At 42.9% G+C, this 22,720-nt stretch overlaps 1 protein-coding gene and 1 pseudogene across 1 annotated transcript in view; both read right to left on the reverse strand.

Annotated features, from left to right (window-relative positions):
* The window catches only part of LOC126456581 (uncharacterized), a 115,456-nt gene that overhangs the window by 90,472 nt on the left and 2,264 nt on the right, over nt 1–22,720 (reverse strand). The gene's annotated exons all lie outside the window — the stretch shown is intronic.
* Nucleotides 20,039–20,156, reverse strand: LOC126427077 (5S ribosomal RNA; annotated as a pseudogene).

The following is a 22,720-nucleotide window of genomic DNA, read 5'->3' on the forward strand; positions in this document are numbered from 1 at the left end:
ACAGCACAAAATTTAATTCCGCTTCGAAAGAAACAAAAACAGCCTTGGTGGAATGCGGATTGTGAAGCAGCAGTTAAGGCTAGGCATGAGGCACTCAAAAATTGGAATGGTAACAAAACTGAAAATATGATTAACACCTTTCTAACCGTAAGAAAGAAACATCTAAATGAATCTGACAGACTAAAAGAAACTACGAAAATGTCCAAATTTTAGAAATAGAAAAAGACTTCCAAAGGAACACTACAAGAAACTTTTATGAAATAGTCAAAACAAAAATAACCAGTTACCAACCTCAAAGCTCGTAACAACCAGGAAAACTGTAACGTACTTGCTAATTATTTTGAAAAACTATTAAATCAGCGTTTGAGTTCCAGCCACAGCAAACTAATAGCACCAACCCTAATTCTAAAGAACCTGACGAAATCGAAATAACTAGACAAATGAAGAGACTCAAAAACAATAGAGCATCCGGAGAAGACTGTATAATTCCAGAACTACTAAAATCAACTGGTCTAACACTACAAAAGAGTTAACTCAACTAATAGGACATATCTGGCAAACTGAGAAAATACCTGAAGACTGGAAAAGTGTCCTAATTCATCCATTGCATTAAAAAAGGGACAGAAACGATGTTAACAATTACCGAGGAATCTCTCTTCTCCCAGTCACATACAAAATTATCTCGCAGTGTTTACTTGATCGAGCCCGAGAACAGTTAGAATCTAAAATTTGTGAATACCAAGTGGGCTTTACACCAAACAGATCCTGTCGGGATCAAATTCCTAATTCAAAACTAATCCTTCAGCACCAAGGAATTTCTAGTAACAACATCGTTTGTTCTTTTGTTGATTTTAAAAGGGCCTACGACTCAGTTGATCGTGAATCTCTTTTCTAGATTCTAAAGGAACAAGGGCTAGATAATAAAATTATAACACTGATTAAGGAAACGTTAACCGACACTGGCTCTTAAGTTAAATTCATGGAAGAAATTTCTAAATCTTTTGATATGAAGACTGGTGTTAGACATGGAGATCGACTCTCCCCACTACTGTTTAACTGTGTTCAGAAAAACGTGATTACAGAATGGCGAAAGCAAAAGTCGAGTTAAAATATAGATGAATCAATCAAGTCAGGAAGGAGTAATATTAGAGTAGACTGCTTCGCCTTTGCAGGTGATCTGCCAATTTTAGCTAGGGATATTACCACAGCTCAAAAACTAATTAAATTCTTAAAGACGTTGCGGAAAAAGTAGGACTACAAATATCATTCGAGAAAGCGAAATAAATGACATACTACAAACAAGCACCAAAGTTTTTGAACACGAAATGTGGAAATATAAAAAGGATTTCTCAGTTTAAATGCTTGGGGGAAATCACATAAGAAAACCGTCTGGATAAGCTGCAAACAAGTTTGCTGTCAAAAAATGGCAGCTGCACTCAAATTAACACAAAATATTTAAAATAAAAAATCATTCTCTAAATTCAATAAAATTATGCATTAGAGCACTGTAACCAAATCTTTAGGGAGCAGAAAATTTAATTTTAAATACAAAGAAGGATATTGAAGAAATTCAAAACAAAGAAAGATTATTAGGAAAATATTAGGTCCTAAAATTACTGATGGGGAAACGTATAGGTCGAGAAGGAATAAGGAAAACAGAAGAATACGCAGTTATACACGGTGACAGCAGGAAACGAGGACTAAAATTTTATGGACACATTAAAAGAAATGGCGCCCACTAGGTTAACAAGACAAGTAGTAGATTCTACGAAAACACAAGTAAGGCCAAAACAGAGTCAGTTAAATGGATCGCTGCGATTAAGAAGGATCTTAAAGTAGCCAATATAACTCAGGCAGATGTTACAGATAAAAAAAAATTCAGACAAAAGGTGTTTGATCTCAAAGTTTTTCAGAGGGAAATTAGAAAACGGACTGGAACACCGTGGTCTGATGAAAGAAAGAGCCTTCATTCTGGAAGGATGAAACAAATTTGGACTCAAAGGAAGGCCAACCATCAAAATCGACATTGATTGACTGTACCTCGCGTGGTCCTATTGGGCCAATACATGAACAATAATTAAATCTACAAAGCACATAACACACAAACACACACACATACGTATAATTACGATGGGAGGCGCGAATCTGTCGTCTGTCAGATGAACAGCTCCTTGACACCTGTACTATGGGACGGAGACAAGCTGGCGACGGCTCCAATATGCTCTGGGGAACATTCACATGGGTATCCATGGGTTCAGTGGAGCTCGTGCAAGGCACCATGACGGCCAAGGAGTATCGTACACTGGTTGCAGACAACGTACAGCCCCAAGACGAACACGTTTCTCGATGGCTGTGGCATTTTTCAGCAAGATAATGCGCCATGTCACAAGGCCAGGATTGTGATGGAGTGGATCGAGGAACTCAGTGGCGACTTCCAGTTGATGTACTGGCCCACAAATCGCAAGATCTGAACCCGATCGAATACAAATGGGATGTTGTTGAACGTGACGTCAGAGTTCATCGCCCCCTCCCCATAATTTGCGGGAATTAGGTGACTTGTGCTGCAGATTTGGTGCCAACTCCTTCCAGCGACCTACCAAGGCCTCACTCATTCCATGACACGACGCGTCACCGCTGTTATCCGTGCCAAAAGTGGACATACCGGCTATTAGGTATGTGTTCATAATGTTCTATCTGATTAGTGTATCTAACTAGCAAAATATCGAATCCTATGATAAAAACTCTATGTACTCGTACTTTTAAAACACATTACTCAGTCAAAAATGGAATGGACACAGTGAGCGAATTTTTAAAAAAAGTGTATCCCCGATGGGTCAAAATTCTTCTTATTTGATATTCCAACTTATATTCTAAGGAACCAGTGACAGAAACAATCTCTACTGTAAAAGATAACCTACTTTTATACAGAAAGGTTGTTGTTGCTGTTTTTGTTGTTGTGGTCTTCAGTCCTGAGACTGGTTTGATGCAGCTCTCCATGCTACTCTATCCTGTGCAAGCTTTTTCATCTGCCAGTACTTACTACAACCTACATCCGTCTGAATCTGCTTAGTGTATTCATCTCTTCGTGTCCCTCTACGATTTTTACCTTCCACGCTGCCCTCTAACGCTAAATTTGTGATCCCCTGATGCCTCAGAACATGTCCCTTCTTCTTGTCAAGTTGTGCCACAAACTCCTCTTCTCCCCAATTCTATTCAATACCTCCTCATTAGTTATGTGATCTACCCATCAAATCTTCAGCATTCTTCTGTAGCACCACATTTCGAAAGTTTCTATTCTTTTCTTGTCCAAACTATTTATCGTCCATGTTTCACTTCCATACATGGCTACACTCCATACAAATACTTTCAGAAACGACTTCCTGACACTTAAATCTATATTCGATGTTAACAATTTTTTTTTCTTCAGAAACGCTTTCCTTGCCATTGCCAGTCTACATTTTATATCGTCTCTACTTCGACCATCATCAGTTATTTTGCTCCCCAAACAGCAAAACACCTTTACTACTTTGTGTCTCATTTCCTAATCCAATTCCCTCAGCATCACCCGACGTAATTCTACTACATTCCATTATCCTCGTTTTGCCTTTGATGATGTTCATCTTATATCCTCCTTTCAAGACACTGTCCATTCCGTCCAGCTGCTCTTCCAAGTCCTTTGCTGTCTCTGACAAAATTACAATGTCATCGGCGAACCTCAAAGTTTTTATTTCTTCTCCATGGACTTTAATAACTATTCCGAATTTTTATTTTGTTTCTTTTACTGTTTGCTCAATATACAGATTGAATAATATCGGGGAGAGAGTGTACAAACTGTGGGACTACTACAACTGATCGTGCCATTTTACTACTTTTTACTCGATGACGATGTGTATTTCCAAGTCTAAGGTATAGCCGTGGGAAACCTTACTGCTCGCACAGTATGGAATATTATCGTAAATCACATTGCGAATAATTTTTTAACAAATAGAATACACAACAGAGAAGATGAGTTGTTTGCATCCCAAGATTAAATTCACAGTGGAAGTAAAACAAGTCCAGAATCAGGTGCCGAAACATTGTGCCCGTTGGATACTGACGTTTACACGTGAATTATCCCGCCAGTCCAGAATTAATTTCCTAGATCTATCCATCACCAGCGGTACCCACTATTTCGGTATTTATCGAACCTAACAACGGACAAAATCATCCGCAATTCTCATCCTACCCACAATCACCCAAAAATGCTTACTTTTAATCAATGATTGCTAGGGTGCTGAAAATACCGCTAAAGGCGGCTGCACACGAAAATGCATGACTGATAAGATGCATCTGCAAGTGTGTGCAGGATCAATCTGCGCAATCATCAGGACTGTAGAAGCAGCTTGATGCTTGACCGGACTTCGATTACGCCTGCCTGAGCAAGCATTCAAGTAGTGTGTGCACGCTTGAGCGTGTCTACTAAGACTAGGGGGGGGGGGGGGGTTATGATTTGATGTGATTTCTTCTTGGCCCTGTTCAGTCACATTATGAACAAAGTTTGGATTGTAGGAAGAGTCAAAGAATGCAAGTTACATGAAGAAAAAGAGAAGAACAATACTTTGAGACAGTTTCCGCGAATAGTTAATATGGGAATAATATTTTCGTTTCTTTGACCGCTCCTTCCTCAGCATATCACGCGATCTCTTCTTTTTTCGGAACACAAATAAAAACGACTGCCAGAGCCAGCACATTGTCGTCTGAGCCCTGCATTTTATGGTAAACAAACAAATGCTTGTAAAAGCATGCTTGAGCCGTGTGGAGGAGTGAGGGACTTGTGCACACTTGCGCATGCGTCTTTGTCAAGCAAGCAGCTACGTGTGTGGCCTACTTAAGTCAAGAAGAGATTAATAGGGAATTGGTGACACTGTAAGACGGAGCTGTTGTGAAAGTATACGAACGCTATGTAATCGTGCAGTTGGTCCGAAAGAAAATCAGAGAGCAAAGAAAACCCAGGGTACACTGTACTCAGATACCAAGGAAAAATATCTGATAGAATAGCTCGTTTGTTCGGAAATATGGCAGCTCACATATAGTTTTCGTTCAAGCAATGTTTTAGGCAAGATAATCCGAGACGACACTCACAAACGTAACCATTTACGCAGTCGGGGATTTACAAAATCAATTGTGGTACATGAGACAGTCTATTATCGGACGGATGGGTAGAATATTTAACACGAAAAAGAGGATGAGATTAGTTTTTAATGTCCCGTCGACAACGAGGTCATAAGAGAAGGAGCACGAGTTTGGATTAGGGAAGGATGGGGAGGAAAATCGACCGCGCCCTTTCAAAGGAACGAGTCCCGGCATTTCCGGAAGCGATTTAGGGAAACCACTGAAAAACTAAATCAGGATGGATGGACGTGGGGTTGAACCTTTGTTCTCCCGAATGCGAGTCCAGTGTGCAACCCATGCGCCACCTCTCCCGGTGATCATTCAACGCGAGATTCAAGGAACACAATCTTCCTAGCGATAGTAACACGCATAGTAACAGCCGTGGCGCTAAAGATACCTACGAGGCTCTGCACATATTACGTAAAGTGGTTAAGACGCGTCTCATGAATATTTTGGAAGAGATCTAGATTTGTAGCCATTTTAATAAATGACCAGAAAATATTTTAGACGAATAGAGTTAAAAAAAATAGACCGTTTCTAGACAACTTTTAAACAACGGTGAAACATTTGTAATTTTATACTGCTTTTTTTCCTTTGCACTGGATAGCGACTTTCCTACGAAAGCTGGTGTAAGACGCAATTTTCTTCTTTATAAAGGCCTTTTCTGCCACACATAATACAAGATGTAGCTATCTACTTTTATAATGGACTTTTTTGTAATATAAATTCTTAGATACACTCCTGGAAATGGAAAAAAGAACACATTGACACCGGTGTGTCAGACCCACCATACTTGCTCCGGACACTGCGAGAGGGCTGTACAAGCAATGATCACACGCACGGCACAGCGGACACACCAGGAACCACGGTGTTGGCCGTCGAATGGCGCTAGCTGCGCAGCATTCGTGCACCGCCGCCGTCAGTGTCAGCCAGTTTGCCGTGGCATACGGAGCTCCATCGCAGTCTTTAACACTGGTAGCATGCCGCGACAGCGTGGACGTGAACCGTATGTGCAGTTGACGGACTTTGAGCGAGGGCGTATAGTGGGCATGCGGGAGGCCGGGTGGACGTACCGCCGAATTGCTCAACACATGGGGCGTGAGGTCTCCACAGTATATCGATGTTGTCGCCAGTGGTCGGCGGAAGGTGCACGTGCCCGTCGACCTGGGACCGGACCGCAGCGACGCACGAATGCACGCCAAGACCGTAGGATCCTACGCAGTGCCGTACGGGACCGCACCGCCACTTCCCAGCAAATTAGGGACACTGTTGCTCCTGGGGTATCGGCGAGGACCATTCGCAACCGTCTCCATGAACCTGGGCTACGGTCCCGCACACCGTTAGGCCGTCTTCCGCTCACGCCCCAACATCGTGCAGCCCGCCTCCAGTGGTGTCGCGACAGGCGTGAATGGAGGGACGAATGGAGACGTGTCGTCTTCAGCGATGAGAGTCGCTTCTGCCTTGGTGCCAATGATGGTCGTATGCGTGTTTGGCGCCGTGCAGGTGAGCGCCACAATCAGGACTGCATACGACCGAGGCACACAGGGCCAACACCCGGCATCATGGTGTGGGGAGCGATCTCCTACACTGGCCGTACACCACTGGTGATCATCGAGGGGACACTGAATAGTGTACGGTACATCCAAACCGTCATCGAACCCATCGTTCTACCATTCCTAGACCGGCAAGGGAACGTGCTGTTCCAACAGGACAATGCACGTCCGCATGTATCCCGTGCCACCAAACGTGCTCTAGATGGTGTAAGTCAACTACCCTGGCCAGCAAGATCTCCGGATCTGTCCCCCATTGAGCATGTTTGGGACTGGATGAAGCGTCGTCTCACGCGGTCTGCACGTCCAGCACGAACGCTGGTCCAACTGAGGCGCCAGGTGGAAATGGCATGGCAAGCCGTTCCACAGGACTACATCCAGCATCTCTACGATCGTCTCCATGGGAGAATAGCAGCCTGCATTGCTGCGAAAGGTGGATATACACTGTACCAGTGCCGACATTGTGCATGCTCTGTTGCCTGTGTCTATGTGCCTGTGGCTCTGTCAGTGTGATCATGTGATGTATCTGACCCCAGGAATGTGTCAATAAAGTTTCCCCTTCCTGGGACAATGAATTCACGGTGTTCTTATTTCAATTTCCAGGAGTGTATATGGAGACCATTTAAATTGCTTTATAGTGTTTTCATATCTGTATTTTCTGTTTCAATATTTAGCTTATTAATTCCACTAAAGTTTCATGATATCCAAATTTGCAAGATAACCGTGCAGCGTCTGAATGAAATTGTTTCACTGGCCGTAGGAGTATTACACACAGTGGCTCGTCGAGTCAACAGAAGACTTGGAACACACAGAGCTCTGCTGGATACATTAGCCTTGCATGAAATGATTGCAGTATAAACGCTGACACCAACAGTGCTGTGTAGAAGACTTAATAAAACACAAGGCAGCAGGCGAGAGACTTCGGAAAGTCACGGACGAGTTAGCGTACAAAGTCAGTTTCGCGTTTACAGAATTAATTTGTGGCACACAGTATTAGCTAAAAGTCCGTACTGTGAAGTGTTTGCACGAGAGGGAATTTATTTCTGTTCATGAATAGAGTCTCAGTTACACGCAAACTGGGTTTGTAATTTACCAGTAGGAATCCTCGCAGCATTAGTGCACGTTTTGTGACCATGCAACTCATCAAACAAGAAAAGCGGACACGTTGCTATAGGAACGAATGGAAAACCGTTACAAAATTCGTTCCATATGTGTAGTAAAACTGCTCTGTGACTCAGCAGAACTCTAGTATCCTTATTGTTCGACCTATACTTGAGTATTGCTCATCAGTGTGGGATCCGTACCAGATCGGGTTGACGGAGGAGGTAGAGAAGATCCAAAGAAGAGCGGCGCGTCTCGTCACAGAGTTATTTGGTAACCGTGATAGCGTTACGGAGATGTTTAGCAAACTCAAGTGACAGACTCTGCAAGAGAGGCGCTCTGCATTGCGGTGTAGCTTGCTAGCCAGGTTTCGAGAGGGTGCGTTTCTGGATGAGGTATCGAATATATTGCTTCCCCCTACTTATACCTCCCGAGGAGATTCGAGCGCGCACGGAGGCTTTCAGACAGTCGTTCTTCCCGCGAACCATACGCGACTGGAACAGAAAAGGGAGGTAATGACAGTGGCACGTAAAGTGCCCTCCGCCATACACCGTTGGGTGGCTTGCGGATTACAAATGTAGATGTAGATTGTACGATTGTCTTTATTGTGGTTTGACTGACTCTTTTCTCTCTAAGCACACAACTGAAAACTTGTACACTTCGCTCCCTCCCTCATTTCTAAGCTTCATATGACTTCGATACGCTTATGTTTCGCTTACAATATTTTTTGTAAGCCTTTTAGATCAAGAATATGTAGTAACGTCATCGACCAAGTGTGTACTTCTTTTTGTATAAGGTTTTTTTTGTCTTTGACGACACAGACTTTCTGTTAAATTCACTGACAAGCACTGCATTTGATTCTAAGGCGTTAACCACACCATGTGCAGTTTTATTTTAAATGTTACACGAACGTATTTTGAAGTATTGAAGTGTTGGACGCTGGTACAGTGAAAAAACCCATGTGAGGGTCACAATTTTCTCTTTTTACATGCGGACTTAACGTATGAGACAGTAAGTTGAACTGCAGTTTGACGGTAATATAGTATTAAATTCATATTTAATACTTTTTTTTTTGTTTGAATTCTGCTAAATAGCGGTTATGTACATGTGCCCGTAACTATCGTGGTCATAAGAAACTGTTATTAAGCATGCCAATGGATGTTGCTACTTCCATACGGATCCATGGAATGTATGATTCTATATGATTATAACCTTTTGCTGTGGTACAAGAAACAAAAGAGTGTAAATTTTGATATATGTGTATTTTTCGTTTTATTTTATGTCTGTTCTTGATGCTGCTGTAACTTTAGATATTGTTTTCAGTACCAGATAGCTTGAAAATGCCCAAGTGGGCGAAATTAGCTGACAGCTAAATCATGAAATAACAAGATCACTTCAAACTAAAAATATCCTACACAGGAAGATGACTTGTCTTAAGATATTCACAGCCTCTTTGGATCTCATGTATACAAAATACTTTACGACGTTTGAAACACTGCTTTTTGTGACATTGATTAGCTAACTCTAATGTGTACGGTATAGGTCAACAGAGGAGATTTTCTTTAGTAAGCTTTTTCTCTTCTTTTCATTAGCTCTGATAAGAGAAACTCCCCATTGCAACCCCCTCAGATTTAGTGTAAGAGGACCCTGTGGACAGACATTGAAAAACTGAACACAAAGAAGCATGAAAACCGGAAGAAGGTGTAACAAACTAATGAAAAAAATAGAAACAGTGAACAGTCAAAGGAAAGGAAGTGCAATATATAACAGAATGCAACAGTGACGGCGCCGTGGTGAAATGGTCACGGACTGGACTACCAAGCTGGCGAGCCGTGTTTTTTTTTTTTTTTTGTTTTTTTTGTGTATGTGTCGTGGTGTAACGTCCTTTTGCAACGGCGAGGTGTAATGAAGGGACCTATAATGACATATTATTCTGCACAGCTACTCTATGAGCAGCCGAAAGGAAGTGGCTTTCGAAGGGAAAGCGCAAATATTTGATGACAAGGTGACAAGTCAACCGAATCCTCCACCGAAAAACACGTCTGGTGTGCCACACACGGCATTAGTGGCAGCGCGTGTGTCATACGTCTCTTACCGTCGCACCTAATTTGTACGCCTGGTAAGTTACTGAGCTATGCCTCCTTGCCTGATGTAGGCTTTCGTATGGGTGTTAATTTTATCTCTCCAAAGGAAATGATGAAAACGTAATAGTTTGTCACATAAGCTGCAACAAATGAACGCAACGGTTTCACAATCACACAGTTTCTTTGCACTCTGCCAAAACTTATATTTTTAACGTTTTTGAAGTTGCGTTCCGTTTTGGAAGATTTGATTCTTGAATTCCTCTGTTGCAACATAGTTCACAGCCCTTTATTTGTTGTTTCCATTTCTGTGAGGCGCCTATGTGGTATCTCGGCTACTCTCACTATTCTTCACGTTTACTTGCGATAGCAACGTGTTCTTACCGCATGACTCATAGTCTACAACCAATAGTATGACATCTGCCAAGACGTCCGCCTCCGTAGCGTAGTGGTAGCTTTACCGCCTATACCGAAGTGTCTGTCGCCTTGCGCGTCGAGCGAGCAGGTCGTATTTCACTTCCGCCTGTGCCGCAGCGCCGCTTGTGTCGAAGCTACTCAGTCTTGGTGTATCAGCCGGAGCCACATCGTAGTTGCGTAGCGGAGTTTGCTGTCGTTTTCCTCTTGGCAGCGGAATTTTCTGCACGCGCCATGGTGTCTGTCGAGTCTCCTAAATCTGTTCCTCGTAGAGCTACTGTTCATTTCAGTTTTGACAAGAGTACGCGTCGTGGTCAACCTGGCTCCTTAGAAATTCACGATTGGTTGGCTGATGTTATCCGTGTTACACCTGATCGGGTAGATACTGCTTACTTTGATTGTGATTTGTATGCATTCTTTGTGAAGTTTTATGATCCCGTTCAAATAGAAGGACTTCTCTCCCGGGCCGGCCGGAGTGACCGTGCGGTTCTAGACGTTACGGTCTGGAGCCGAGCGACCGCTACGGTCGCAGGTTCGAATCCTGCCTCGGCAATGGATGTGTGTGATGTCCTTAGGTTGGTTAGGTTTAATTAGTTCTAAGTTCTAGGCGACTGATGACCTCAGAAGTTAAGTCGCATAGTGCTCAGAGCCATTTGAACCATTTCTCTGCCGGGTTGGTTCTGGTGTTGTTTACACATCGCGATGGTTCCGTTAGTCAAGTTGTAACAACAACAACGCTGTACTATTGTACATATAAATAATTTTTTTCTTCTGATTTTCGATAAATTAGTGTAATCGATGTTCTGATTTCATTTCTTTTTTGTTTCATGTCATTATGTTAAGGAAACTGTAAACAATTTTCGATGTGAAAATTAATGTTTATGTCAAATTTCAAGCAATATTATAACAGAATTGAAATGTAAGAAACGTTGAAACTGTTGTAAGATGTTAAAATTGTAATTGTGCGTCTGGTCCATACGTAGGCAATGTATTAGAATATGTAGAATGCAAAACCTCTGGTGAATACCCTGTCTGTAGGGAGCGGCAAAAGGTGGATGGCAGGCGAGCGCGGGAAAATGCACACGGGCGCTGTACGGCATAACGGGCTCAGCAGTAGTGGGTATTGGTCTGAGGAACACGTTCTGGATCTAGGAGGCTCTCCTGGAAGACGTAGTTTCATTGAGCCTCGGATATGCCGTTCCGACGCCTATACAGCATGGCAAAATTCCATAGGCACTAAACGGAAAAATATTGCGACGCTATGAAGAAGTAAAGTGCCGATACATCAAGAGCCATTGCTGTGGTTGTATGTGTGCTCTGTGCCTCGCCATCTCGCCGCCCGCCAACCGCCAGATCGATACAAACAGGTTGAAACTTTTAGTACTGTATTCGTGTGGACCAGTGTTACTTTTGTTCCATACTGTTCAATAACAACTTAAATTTTACCAGAACTGTCATATCATTTAATTATCCTCACAACTAACCTAGACAGGGTCCTTTCCAAATGTTGTGCAATCCGAGTATCCCGAAATGAAGAATTAAAGTTTATGTTAATAATAATTACCTGCAGACCTAGCTATGTTAGAATGATGCTTAAAGAACTTTTTTGTTAATGAAGCAATAGACGAATAACAAGGTCTGACAAAGTTGGAAGATAATTTTGATATTGATTTAGTAATGAAGCTTAATTATTTCGAGACAGATATGATGGTATTTAAATGAGCACGAAATAAGACAAAACAGTAGAAAATCATATATTGGAAATCTTGAGGGCATAACGATTTCAGTAATTAATTGTTTTAATACAGTGATCATAACAGCTTCAGGGTCCCCCCCCCCTTTTTTTTATTCATTTGAATTCTGAAGTGTTCCAAACTGATTTGACCAACAAAGTTAAAGTCAATATAAAAGCCAAAATTTATCAGTGTTTCATCCTTATTGAAATTGACATTTTGTTTGTGGCTCAAAATTACTACTTCTAGGGTAACCTATGCCCGATTTTAATCAGATCAATAGACAATACGAAGTTTTGTAGTAAACATTATAGTGTGGTGTCATATGTCTATGGTTTATCCATATCAGTACAGAAAGTGAAATTATCAGTTCAGTAGATTTTCTGGTTCTAAAATTTACCATATTATGCAGTGTTACTATGTGTTGTTTTGCTTGAACGTACATCAACTTGTTCAGGGAAGAAACTCAGTTAATGCCTAATTAGGCTGGCGACCGTATTATTAACAAATTGGTATCATCTTCTGTGTTGTTTCCTGTCCGTCCTGACGTGCGGTTGCATTTCAAACTTGCTAGACGTATCATTGTTATTACAGAGTAGATGTAAGTCTGATTTGCCACCATTCAGGTACACGCGGTCAATATCTATACAAAAATCCTTTCTCTTAAGGTGAAGCCCGTCAACTTACCATAGTACAGGCTTTATGGAGTATCGTGTGCCCCGAAAGCGCAGCGTGACGAAGTCCTCCTTGAAAATGCGGCACTCGAGTGCACTCCGGTTAGAATTTATAATCATCCTCCTGAAGTGGACGATTCCTTTCTTAAAACAGCGTAGCTTCCGTTTGGAGTAATACGGCATAACCGATGGGAACGCTGGTCAGCGCAACATCGCTTCCAGTGTTATAATGGTATCCGGACTGTGGACATGTGCGTTAAAAAGAATATTCCTTCCCACTTAACTGTTTGTGGTTACCGGATCCATGTTACGTACGCAGGGCAAGAAGGAACTAACTAAAGCGGTCATCTCAGATCTGATTATCCGCGCCGTACTACTGTTCTGACGTCGTCTTATCAAAAACGTCTTCCTTTAACGTTAGCACACAGTGTCATCGCTGCCAGCTGTCAGTCGATCTCCAGCTTTAAGCGATGTAGGGGCAACGTTACCTCCTACTCGCGAATTTCCACCGTTACCGGCGCCTACCACTGCGGCCTTTGTCCATGAGGGGATGACGGCTCGTGCAGCGCAAGTCAAACGCCGGCGGACTGAGGGCGGTACAGATTTCGAGGACGCCCCACTCCAGTCTCGTTCTTCTGATACGGCGTCGACAGAGGGTGCACCTTCTGGCGGTAATGAGTTATCTACTGATGTTAATTGTGATTCCAGTATTACCAGAGAGGACGTAGCTGCTTCTGATGGTGTTGAACGCACAGTTAAATTTGCGTCCCCCACTTCACCTGTCGATGTGACGGTTCCCGTGAGTTCCGATGTTCCCGCAGAGACGTCGCGTGCTGGCCAGTCTTTACAGTGTACTAGTGCAATACCACCCCTCCTCCACGTTGAAACGGTAGAGTAACAGGATTCTACGGGTTCTCTTCCTGATGATCAGAAGATGCCATCCGACACCGGCACTGCATCACCTGTCTCTTCTGTACCTGATGTTGCTGTTGGTCGTTCTGAGTTGTGCTCTCCGATTTCCGGTAAGTGCGGCGGCGATGGCTCCTCTGCCAAATCGGAACTTGGCGTGCCCCCCACGCCTCCACAACAAGAGTGTTTTCACGGAGTGCCATGAAACAGTGTTTCAACCTGCACGTGCAGCGGCCCGTCGTAAACAGAAAAACGAGGATTCCTCGGCGTCAGGTAGGGAGGACTAGCATTATACCTTCTTTCCCCCGCCTCAGGACGTTAAGGAGAGACGGACGTGATAGTGCCTTTTCCTTACTGTTGTTTTATTGACCTTACATGTGTAACGGATGCAAGCGTTTACATTTCTAACCCTCAATGTTAACAGGATACGTTCCCAATTACGGCTTGCTGCGTTACGCCAGTTTATTTACGATTCCCAGGCTGATCTCGTGTGTTTACAGGAGGTATTATTTGATGTGTTTTGTCTTCCTGGGTATTCTATGTTTTTCAATGTTGCGCCTGAAAATTATACCGGTATGGCTTTGCTTTATCGAGATGGAATCCCGCTGACAGACTTCGAAACGCTAGATGATGGTCGTGGTGTAGGCTGTAGCTTTCATGACCTCACCTTAATTTTTCTTTATGCTCCGTCTGGATCCGGTCGTTCATCTGATCGCGCGCGGTTTCATAAGGAAGAAGTTGTTTATTTACTCCGACGGAACCCGTGCAAGGTTTTGTTAGGGGGCGATTTTAACTGCGTCTTACGCCGGTAGATCAGCCCCCAATTATACATTTTGTCGTGAACTTAATGATATGGTGACGTCCTTGCATCTCCAGGATGCTTGGGTTTGCAGATATCCGACATTGGTGCGGTTTACGTTTTTTACAGCTACTTCAAGTAGTCGACTGGACCGCTTTTATTCATCTGCCCCCATATGTAGTCAGCTTCTATCGATTGATGTAACTCCTGCCAGTTTCACTGATCACTGTGCTGTTTCAATGACTTGTAACCAAGTCCCGCAGCGCGTCCATCTTTCGCGCCCTTTATGGAAGCTAAACACTCTACATCTCACGGACCCCTCTGTGGAAGGTATCATCGCAGACGTATGGCGGCGGACAATCCAGTCCCATACGCGTTATTCCTCACTTGTAGAATGGTGGGTTACCTTTACTAAACCCCGGATTCGAAATACACTCACGCATTTTAGTTCTGAAAATGCGGCTGACATAAGGCGCACTAAGGAATTTTATTATGCAGTCCTTCGCGATCTTTACGATAATGTTCGTGATGCCCCCTTGAGGCTCGTCGACGTCCACCTTGTGAAGGCAAAACTTTTCCAACTCAAACGTAGGCAAATGGATGGTGTCCGACTGCGTTCCCAGCCTCGTTCAATCGTACAGGATGAGTTGATCTCTCTCTATCATGCGTGAACTTTACCAGTACTATTCTGAACTTTATACTGAAGTGGATTCAGACGGTCCAACATCTGTTGATTTCACCTCCCTCCTTGATAGTGTTGTTACGCCAGCTCTCCAGGAAGAGTTTTTCTCTGTATCCATCGTAATGATATACTTGATATTGTGGCTCGTTCTCCCTCCCACAAATTGCCTGGCTCCGATGGCTTCCCAAAGAATTTTATATTCGATGTAGTAGGAGATACGATAACTTCCATGGTGAATGAAGTTTTCCACGGAGGGCTTCTCCCGCCCAACTTTAAGGTTGCTAAAATTGTCCTGGTCCCCAAAAAGCCGGGACGTTTGCGTGTGGATCAGGTCCGCCCGATAACCCTCTTCAACTATGATTATAACATAGTGGCGCGAGCGGTCAACAGCCGACTATCGATATTGTTGACTACCATCATCGCGAGCCACCAAAGACCAGGAAGGGTCGTACTCTCCTGACTCCCGCTGCTGAATGTCGTGATTTAATTTCGATTGCTTCCACCATTCCCGTGCCAAGCGCACTGCTTTTCGTTGATTTTCACCAAGCGTCCGACCGGGTTAATCATGGATTCCTTACGCGTGTATTGACGACTGTTGGTTTCAACGCTGCTGTACGACGGCTATTTAGGTCTCTAATCACTGGTATTCGGGCGTCCATTGACGTAAATCGCCGTCTTACTTCCCCCATCGCGGTGTGTCAGGGCGTCCTTCAAGGGAGTCTATTATCTACGTCGCTCTACGTGCTGTTTCTGGAACCCTTATTGCGAACTATAGCTGCTCGTTTGGTGGCTGGTGGCTGCTGGGAGAAAGGTTTACCGTTCGTGCATATGCTGATGACGTTATGGTTCTCCTCCGTACCCATGATGATATACCCCTGCTGAAGGAAGTTTTGGAAGCCTTTTGTCGTCTTACGGGAGCGCGGTTTAATGACCAGAAATGTCGCTTACTCAGTTTGCAAGGATTTGACGCTGTTGAAATTCCATGGGCTTTGAAGGTCACCCGATATCGATCGTTGGTTGTTATAATTGACAGTTGTCCGCTAAAGATGGCTACGATAAATTGGAAGTCTGTCACGAATAAGATTCAGGATGCAGTCATTGAACACGAGCGTCGCTCCCTCTCACTTGTTGATAAGGTTCGGGCCATGGAAATATTTGTGTTAAGTAAGGCTTATTTTATTGCACAAATCTTTCCACTTCCTGCGACGATGTACCGCAAGTTGCAAAGTTTAACTGGCAGGTTTATCTGGCGCAACTCTGTATTTCGTGTGCGTTATGGGGTCATGGCGCGCTCCCGTCTGCAGGGAGGTTTGGGCCTCGCTGGCATTCTGGTTAAGGCTTCTGCCTTATTCATTCGTCACACCGTTTTAACATGTCAACGCGCCCCTCAGTCACTTACACTGACTCCCTCAAGACAATTCGTTTATTTTAGTTTAATTTTTGTTCAGAACATTATGAACGGTCCGTTCATTGATATGTTTGTTCTAAAAAATAATAACAAAAACACGGCGTCGTTGCCTCTGAGTAGTAAAGAGTAAAGTGACGGGTTCGAGTCCATCTGCTTCAATTTTTTTCCCAACTTTTCTTTCCTAGCACATTCTGGGTAAAAAAAAAAAAAAAAAGTGATAAACGTTGCGGAATGTAGGCTCAAAGTCGAGAGGTCGAGTCCATACACACTCAAATTTTTTAAAACGCATCTCGGCTGTATGCTAAAGTTATCAGTCTGATGGACCTTCGAAGATTTTTTAAAAAAAAAAAAAAAAAAAAAAAAAAAAAGAGCTGAGTCGGTCAGCGTGACGGATTGCTGTCCTACGGCCCCGGGTTCGATTCCCGGCTGGGTCGGGGATTTTCTCTAAAAAAAAAAAAATAAAATAAACGCAGGTGGTCCGAGTTCGATTCCCGGCAGGGGACTGGGTGTTGTGTGTCCTTCATAGTCTTTTCATCATCATTGACTCGCAAGTCACCGATGTGGCGCCACCTAAAAGGGACTTGTAATACGGCGGCCGAACTCCCCCGAATTGGGCCTCCCGGCCAACAACGCCATACGATCATTTCATTTTTACTGCCGAGTCTACAGAAAGACAACAAACATTTCGATGACGGGACGGACAGTTCATAATGTTGTGGGAAAAAAAAGGTACGAGGGAATTTTGAATACGGCTCATTCGTGTTACAGTCCAACAGCATGACCACTTACCTACGACGCCGCGGCATTTCGTCTTCACTCAGTGTTGCCCTTGTTGAACTTGACCGTTTTTTTTTTTTCACAGTTCAGTACACTTTCTTTCGGTTTTCATGCTTCATGTCTGTTCAGTTTTTGACGGGCGATCCAGTGGGCCATCTTACCACTAAATCTGAGGTGGCTGCGATGGGGTTTCCCTTGTGGGATTGGCTAAAGACAGGTCGGAACCTGTAGGCAGATGCGGAACTGTGAACTTACTGTGTCAATCAGTATGACTAGTAACGGAAGCTCTCCTATGAATGTTAGTATATCAGTTTATTTAAACTGTCATTCCCGTATGTGAACGGCCATTATTTAGTGATACAGATATCGCGTGTCTAAACCTAACATTCCGGAAGTTAAGACGTTCAGAGAGTTGAGCTTCATTCCGTTTACAGTGAGCAACGGCTAATCCGCCCAAGCCTCCCTATCTTGTACTTGGAGCTTAAGGAGAGCGGTCGCAGCGTCGTCTGTCTTGTTATCTCGTCTTAGTACACACTCAACAGATGAATCATGTTTGCCAAGAGGATAAGGAGAAGCGTCTTATGCTTGGATAACCATACGTTAGGAGCAGTAGGTTTGAAGTGGGGTTGGGGTGTATGAGTATGGTTAGAGAGTAGTGGGTATGAAAGAGGAGCAATTTAAATTTGTGGCTGCATTCTGGTATTATGAAAGCGGTTTCCAGAGCTCTGTACAGCCACGTCTGTATTTACACAAGATAATTCACTTTACGGTGTGTCGTGAGAATGCTTTCCCACTTTCCTTTTCCATTCGTTCCTGCTGCGCAGTAAGGTGTTCTCTGACTTCTTGGAACATATGCTTTCGGAATTGTACGAGTAAATAACTCTGTTGCGAAAACACCTCTCTTGTATTGTCTGAGCATGTCGATGATAAACTCCATGACGACTTCGGACTTCTTAAACGAACCCGTAACCAGATACATTGCTGTTCTTTGGAGCTTCACTATTAAACCGGTTATGGCCGTGGGTGGAGTGGAAGGAGGGCAGTACCATACAACGAAAAGCCGGTATTATGCATACTGAAATGTTAATTATAATGAGACTCTTAAAAGAAATAAGAGAGAGGGCCTGAAAAGTCATAATCTAGCCACGTAAAATAAACACACAAAAATAGGAAGAAATTATCATTGAGCCAACTGTACGGTGCAGTAATAAATATGGTAGACTGTACGTAAAACGTGACCATACCACTCAGACCTGGCTCTGTGCGGGAGTTTCTCCACGTCAGACTTTCACGAATTGCTCGAATCGTTGATGTGATTCAAATGGTTCAAATGGCTCTGAGCACTATGGGACTTAACAGCTGTGGTCATCAGTCCCCTAGAACTTAGAACTACTTAAGCCTAACTAACCTGAGGATATCACACACGTCCATGCCCGAGGCAGGATTCGAACCTGCGACCGTAGCAGTCGCACGGTTCCGGACTGCGCGCCTAGAACCGCGAGACCACCGCGGCCGGCCGTTGATGTGAGAAGGAAAGTTTATCTCCAGAATAAGATCTGAATATCTGAACTATCTTACTTACCTTGAGCTGAAGAAATAACTGTCATCATTCTGTTATTACAGATATTCGAATCCTTATTAACAAAGGCGTCTTTAACAGTACAACTACTTCCGCAAAAGACGCTAATGACCAGTAAAAGTAGCTTGCGGAAAAGGCCACTTAAGCTAGGATCCTGCTACTACATTTTTCGCTCTGTGTTGATATGGTAAGCGCTATTGACAAACATTTTCAACGGTGCGTCCACTTTCTCGTGAATAGACTGAATCATGTATATTTGCTTGTTCTGTTCGACCCATAAATTCTACATCATGTTGAAGAATTTCTTATACTACAAAATTTTATAGATGCGGGAATCTTTTTCAGATACGATCACTGTATTGTCACCTGTAAGCGAAACGTCACTGCATTCAAATTACATGCAGAATCAATTCGACTCTTGAACAACACTTTAAAGAGACGCATTATTCTTGGACTGCTACTATTTAACATAAAATTCACGCAAGTTTAAACAGGAAGCCGACATATGTCTGCACTATGATTACTTCGTTTAACTTCTAAATGAATCTATTTACTTTTATTTAGAAATGCTGTTGTTTACGTAGTATCAATATAGAGGCGAACGTGGTAAAAACGCCTGCGCTAATTGGCTATCACATCTGATTAAAAAACCATTGACAGACAGAGAAAGCAGAATCAATGAACGTGAACGGATATTTAACGAGAAAAAGGAGTAAAATTGTTTACACGTCCGTTATGTGTATATTGTCCTGTTGCTATGGCGATTGTAATCGACGTGGGCCAGGGTGATATTAGTTATTCTTCGCGTTTTACTCTTTCTCTTCACACACACCGATATAACGAATATCAAATTGGGGGCGCTCTATCGAAAAGGCACACAAAATTCCACTTTAAAAACCATTTTGTTTGTAACGGGAGTCAAACCGACGCGTTTCGTCCACACTGGGTTGTTCGGGCTCACTCCGGCTACTCCCCCTCCGAGCAGGCCTTGAAAGGCCCACTGGTGCCGACCGGCCGCCGCGTCATCCTCAGCCCACAGGCATCACTGGATGAGGATCTGGAGGTGCATGTGGTCAGCACACCGCTCTCCTAGCCGTATGTCAGTTTTACGAGACCGGAGCCTCACTTTTCAATCAGGTAGCTGCTCACTTTGCCTCACAAGGGCTGATTGCACCCCGGTCGCCAACAGCACTCGGCAGACAGGATGGTCACCCATCCAAATGCTAGCCCAGCCCGACAGCGCTTAACTTCGGTGATCTGACGGGAACCGGTGTTACCATTGCGGCAAGACCGTTGGCAACCCCAGCCACACGTACCAAAAAAGAAATTGCAAACGTTTGCCGAAACACTAGAGAAAACGCGCCTGGCGGCTCTCACATCAAATGATAGCTATTTACAACGTACCACAGTTGTGTAAAGGTCGCGGAGACAAATAATTTAATATAGTACAATTTTGGTCCACCGAATTGGGAAACTGCCTCAAATTGGCCTACAAAAACCAACTAAGCTACAAAGCATGTGCATCGAGCGACGTTTTCCAATATTCTCTCGCTCTGTTCGCGCTAACTATTATTCCTAGAGAAAAAAAGAATAGGACGTTTTTAGAAGAAAATTTAATGTAGTGTAATTTTGTAACAGGGTGCGTTTTCGTTAGAGCGCGCGGTTTTCGATTTATTCAAGAATAATGCGGAAAAGTAATCTTCAAATGCACCCCTAACCCGACACTCAATCCCCCCTCCACCACCAGTCAGAATTTTCAGAATGTTGTTTATGACACTCCCTCCAACTACAGCACAAAACTTTGTAACTATACGAATGATTTGTCATGTTCAGCCCTTTGTGGGCTTCATTGACTGGGTTATTTACGCCACTGATTTTTGTGTAAATTTCACCTCCCAGTTTGTTGAATTTTAACAGCATGAAAGTAACAGTTAAATCGTTTTGTTTGTCAGCTGCAGTGCTTCCGATTGTGATACGCAGCACCGTTTTATTTTCCCGCTTAAGCGACGTCATGTAAGCAAGAAATATTAACTGTCAGATAGCAGGGTGTGTCCTGATTAACTGTATTAAAAATGCTGAAAAATGTTTATTTTTCCTTTCCCTGTTTGATGAACAACCAAGTTCATGACCAACTAACGCGGCGTGCAGCAGTGCGGGTCGCTGAAGGAGTAAAGCCTGAGTCGTCGCCAGCAAAATTTCCTGGATTGCATTGTCAAGAGAGACTCCGTATTTTGTCGACAAAACTTGAATCAAAAATACAGAATATTATATCTGTTTCTTTAATGTCTTATTAGCTCTAACATCTGTCACGGTATGCACAATAAAAGGAGGACAGTATTTTGGCGTTGTGTACGTGTCTTGAACAGTAGAGTACGTCAGCGACTTAGATCTTCATTAAGGAAAATATTATTTACTTTACGTAAATTTTATTACAATGGACAAGCGTTCAAGCAGTTTATTTAAAAGAAAATGTACTGGTCTGAATTGCAAGACGAGTTTTAATGCTGATTGATTTGTAGAAGTCATTCACAAAACAGTTACGTGAAATATGAAAAATAGCTGTGAAGAGTAGCGTCTCTGGACCGTGAATCAAAGTTTACTCAGTGTTGTAAATATCTCTAAAGGTGGTTAGGAAAATAGAAATAATAAAGGCTAATTAGAATTATTTTATACAGCGTGATCATAATAGATTTATCAAATCACATCTACAAGAAATATTTTTACGGAAAAAATTAAGAGACTAATAGTCAAATGGCAGATGTAAATTATCGATCTTAGATTCGACAGGTTATTGTTTTTCACAACCGAGCTGTTTCGAACTTAAGCATTAATGGGAAGTGGTTTTACGATCTCTTCTCTCTCTATAAACGGAATTACATCGCACTTAGAAGATTTAAATAACGAATTTACAACCTCTGAAGGCAATAAAATTAACAAAAAGAATATTAGTATGCGGTGAGAGGACAACATTACGCTCGATCAACCAGTTACTCCAAGAAAATATTTTGTCGCTATTGTGTAGAGACTATAATTTCACGGTAGTAAGAATCCAAACCGGTTCATGTGCGAAGGAGCGAAGCTGCGATACTTTTTAGCCGATGGAGTGTTACCGAAAACGGAAAACTAGTATTAAATATTTTCAAAAGATATTTTTCTCATCGTAATTGAAGCAATGCAGTCAGTTCGCCGCATAGTCCAGCTTAATACGAATAGAAGACTTGCACCACGCGGTCGTTCCACCCAAGGCTGGGTCTCTCAACCAATAATGCCATGCGAAAAAAAAAAAATCATTTCATTTTCACTACGAAATTAGTACGCTTGTAAGCGTTAAGTTCGAGTCGAATTGTAAACGTATTCAGATTTTGCATAACGTTGACTAAGGTCTGTTTTATTTCATTACTCACGGTAAAGTTTAAATTAATAACGTTAAAGAAATAGCCGTGGCATATTCGTGATAAAGTTTAAATTAATAACGTTAAAGAAATAGTCGTGGCATAATAGCTCAGTCAATGACGACAAGAATGGTCGAATGTGGGAAATAATTCGCATGTCCACCAACTTTTGTACAGTGGTAGGAGGTACTGTCGTGAATAAGTTACTAAAAATGCTAACCAGGACCGGGGGAGGGGGGAGCGGTTCGTGTGGGGGCTGGATATCCACTGTAGGATAGTTGGCTTTTGTAGGCCAATTTGGGGTATGTTCCCGACTTGACAGATCACGAGTGTCCTATATCAAATTGTTTGTTTCGACTTCCTGTAAACTGTTTCAGTACGTTGTGAACAGTTATTGTTTACACCATATACAAAAATTCATAGAATATCAGATGTCTGCAAAATAGAGAAAGTCCCAAAACAATGGAAAA

The sequence above is a fragment of the Schistocerca serialis genome, chromosome 1 (genome assembly GCF_023864345.2).
Source record: "Schistocerca serialis cubense isolate TAMUIC-IGC-003099 chromosome 1, iqSchSeri2.2, whole genome shotgun sequence".
NCBI classification, from domain to species: Eukaryota; Metazoa; Arthropoda; class Insecta; order Orthoptera; family Acrididae; genus Schistocerca; species Schistocerca serialis.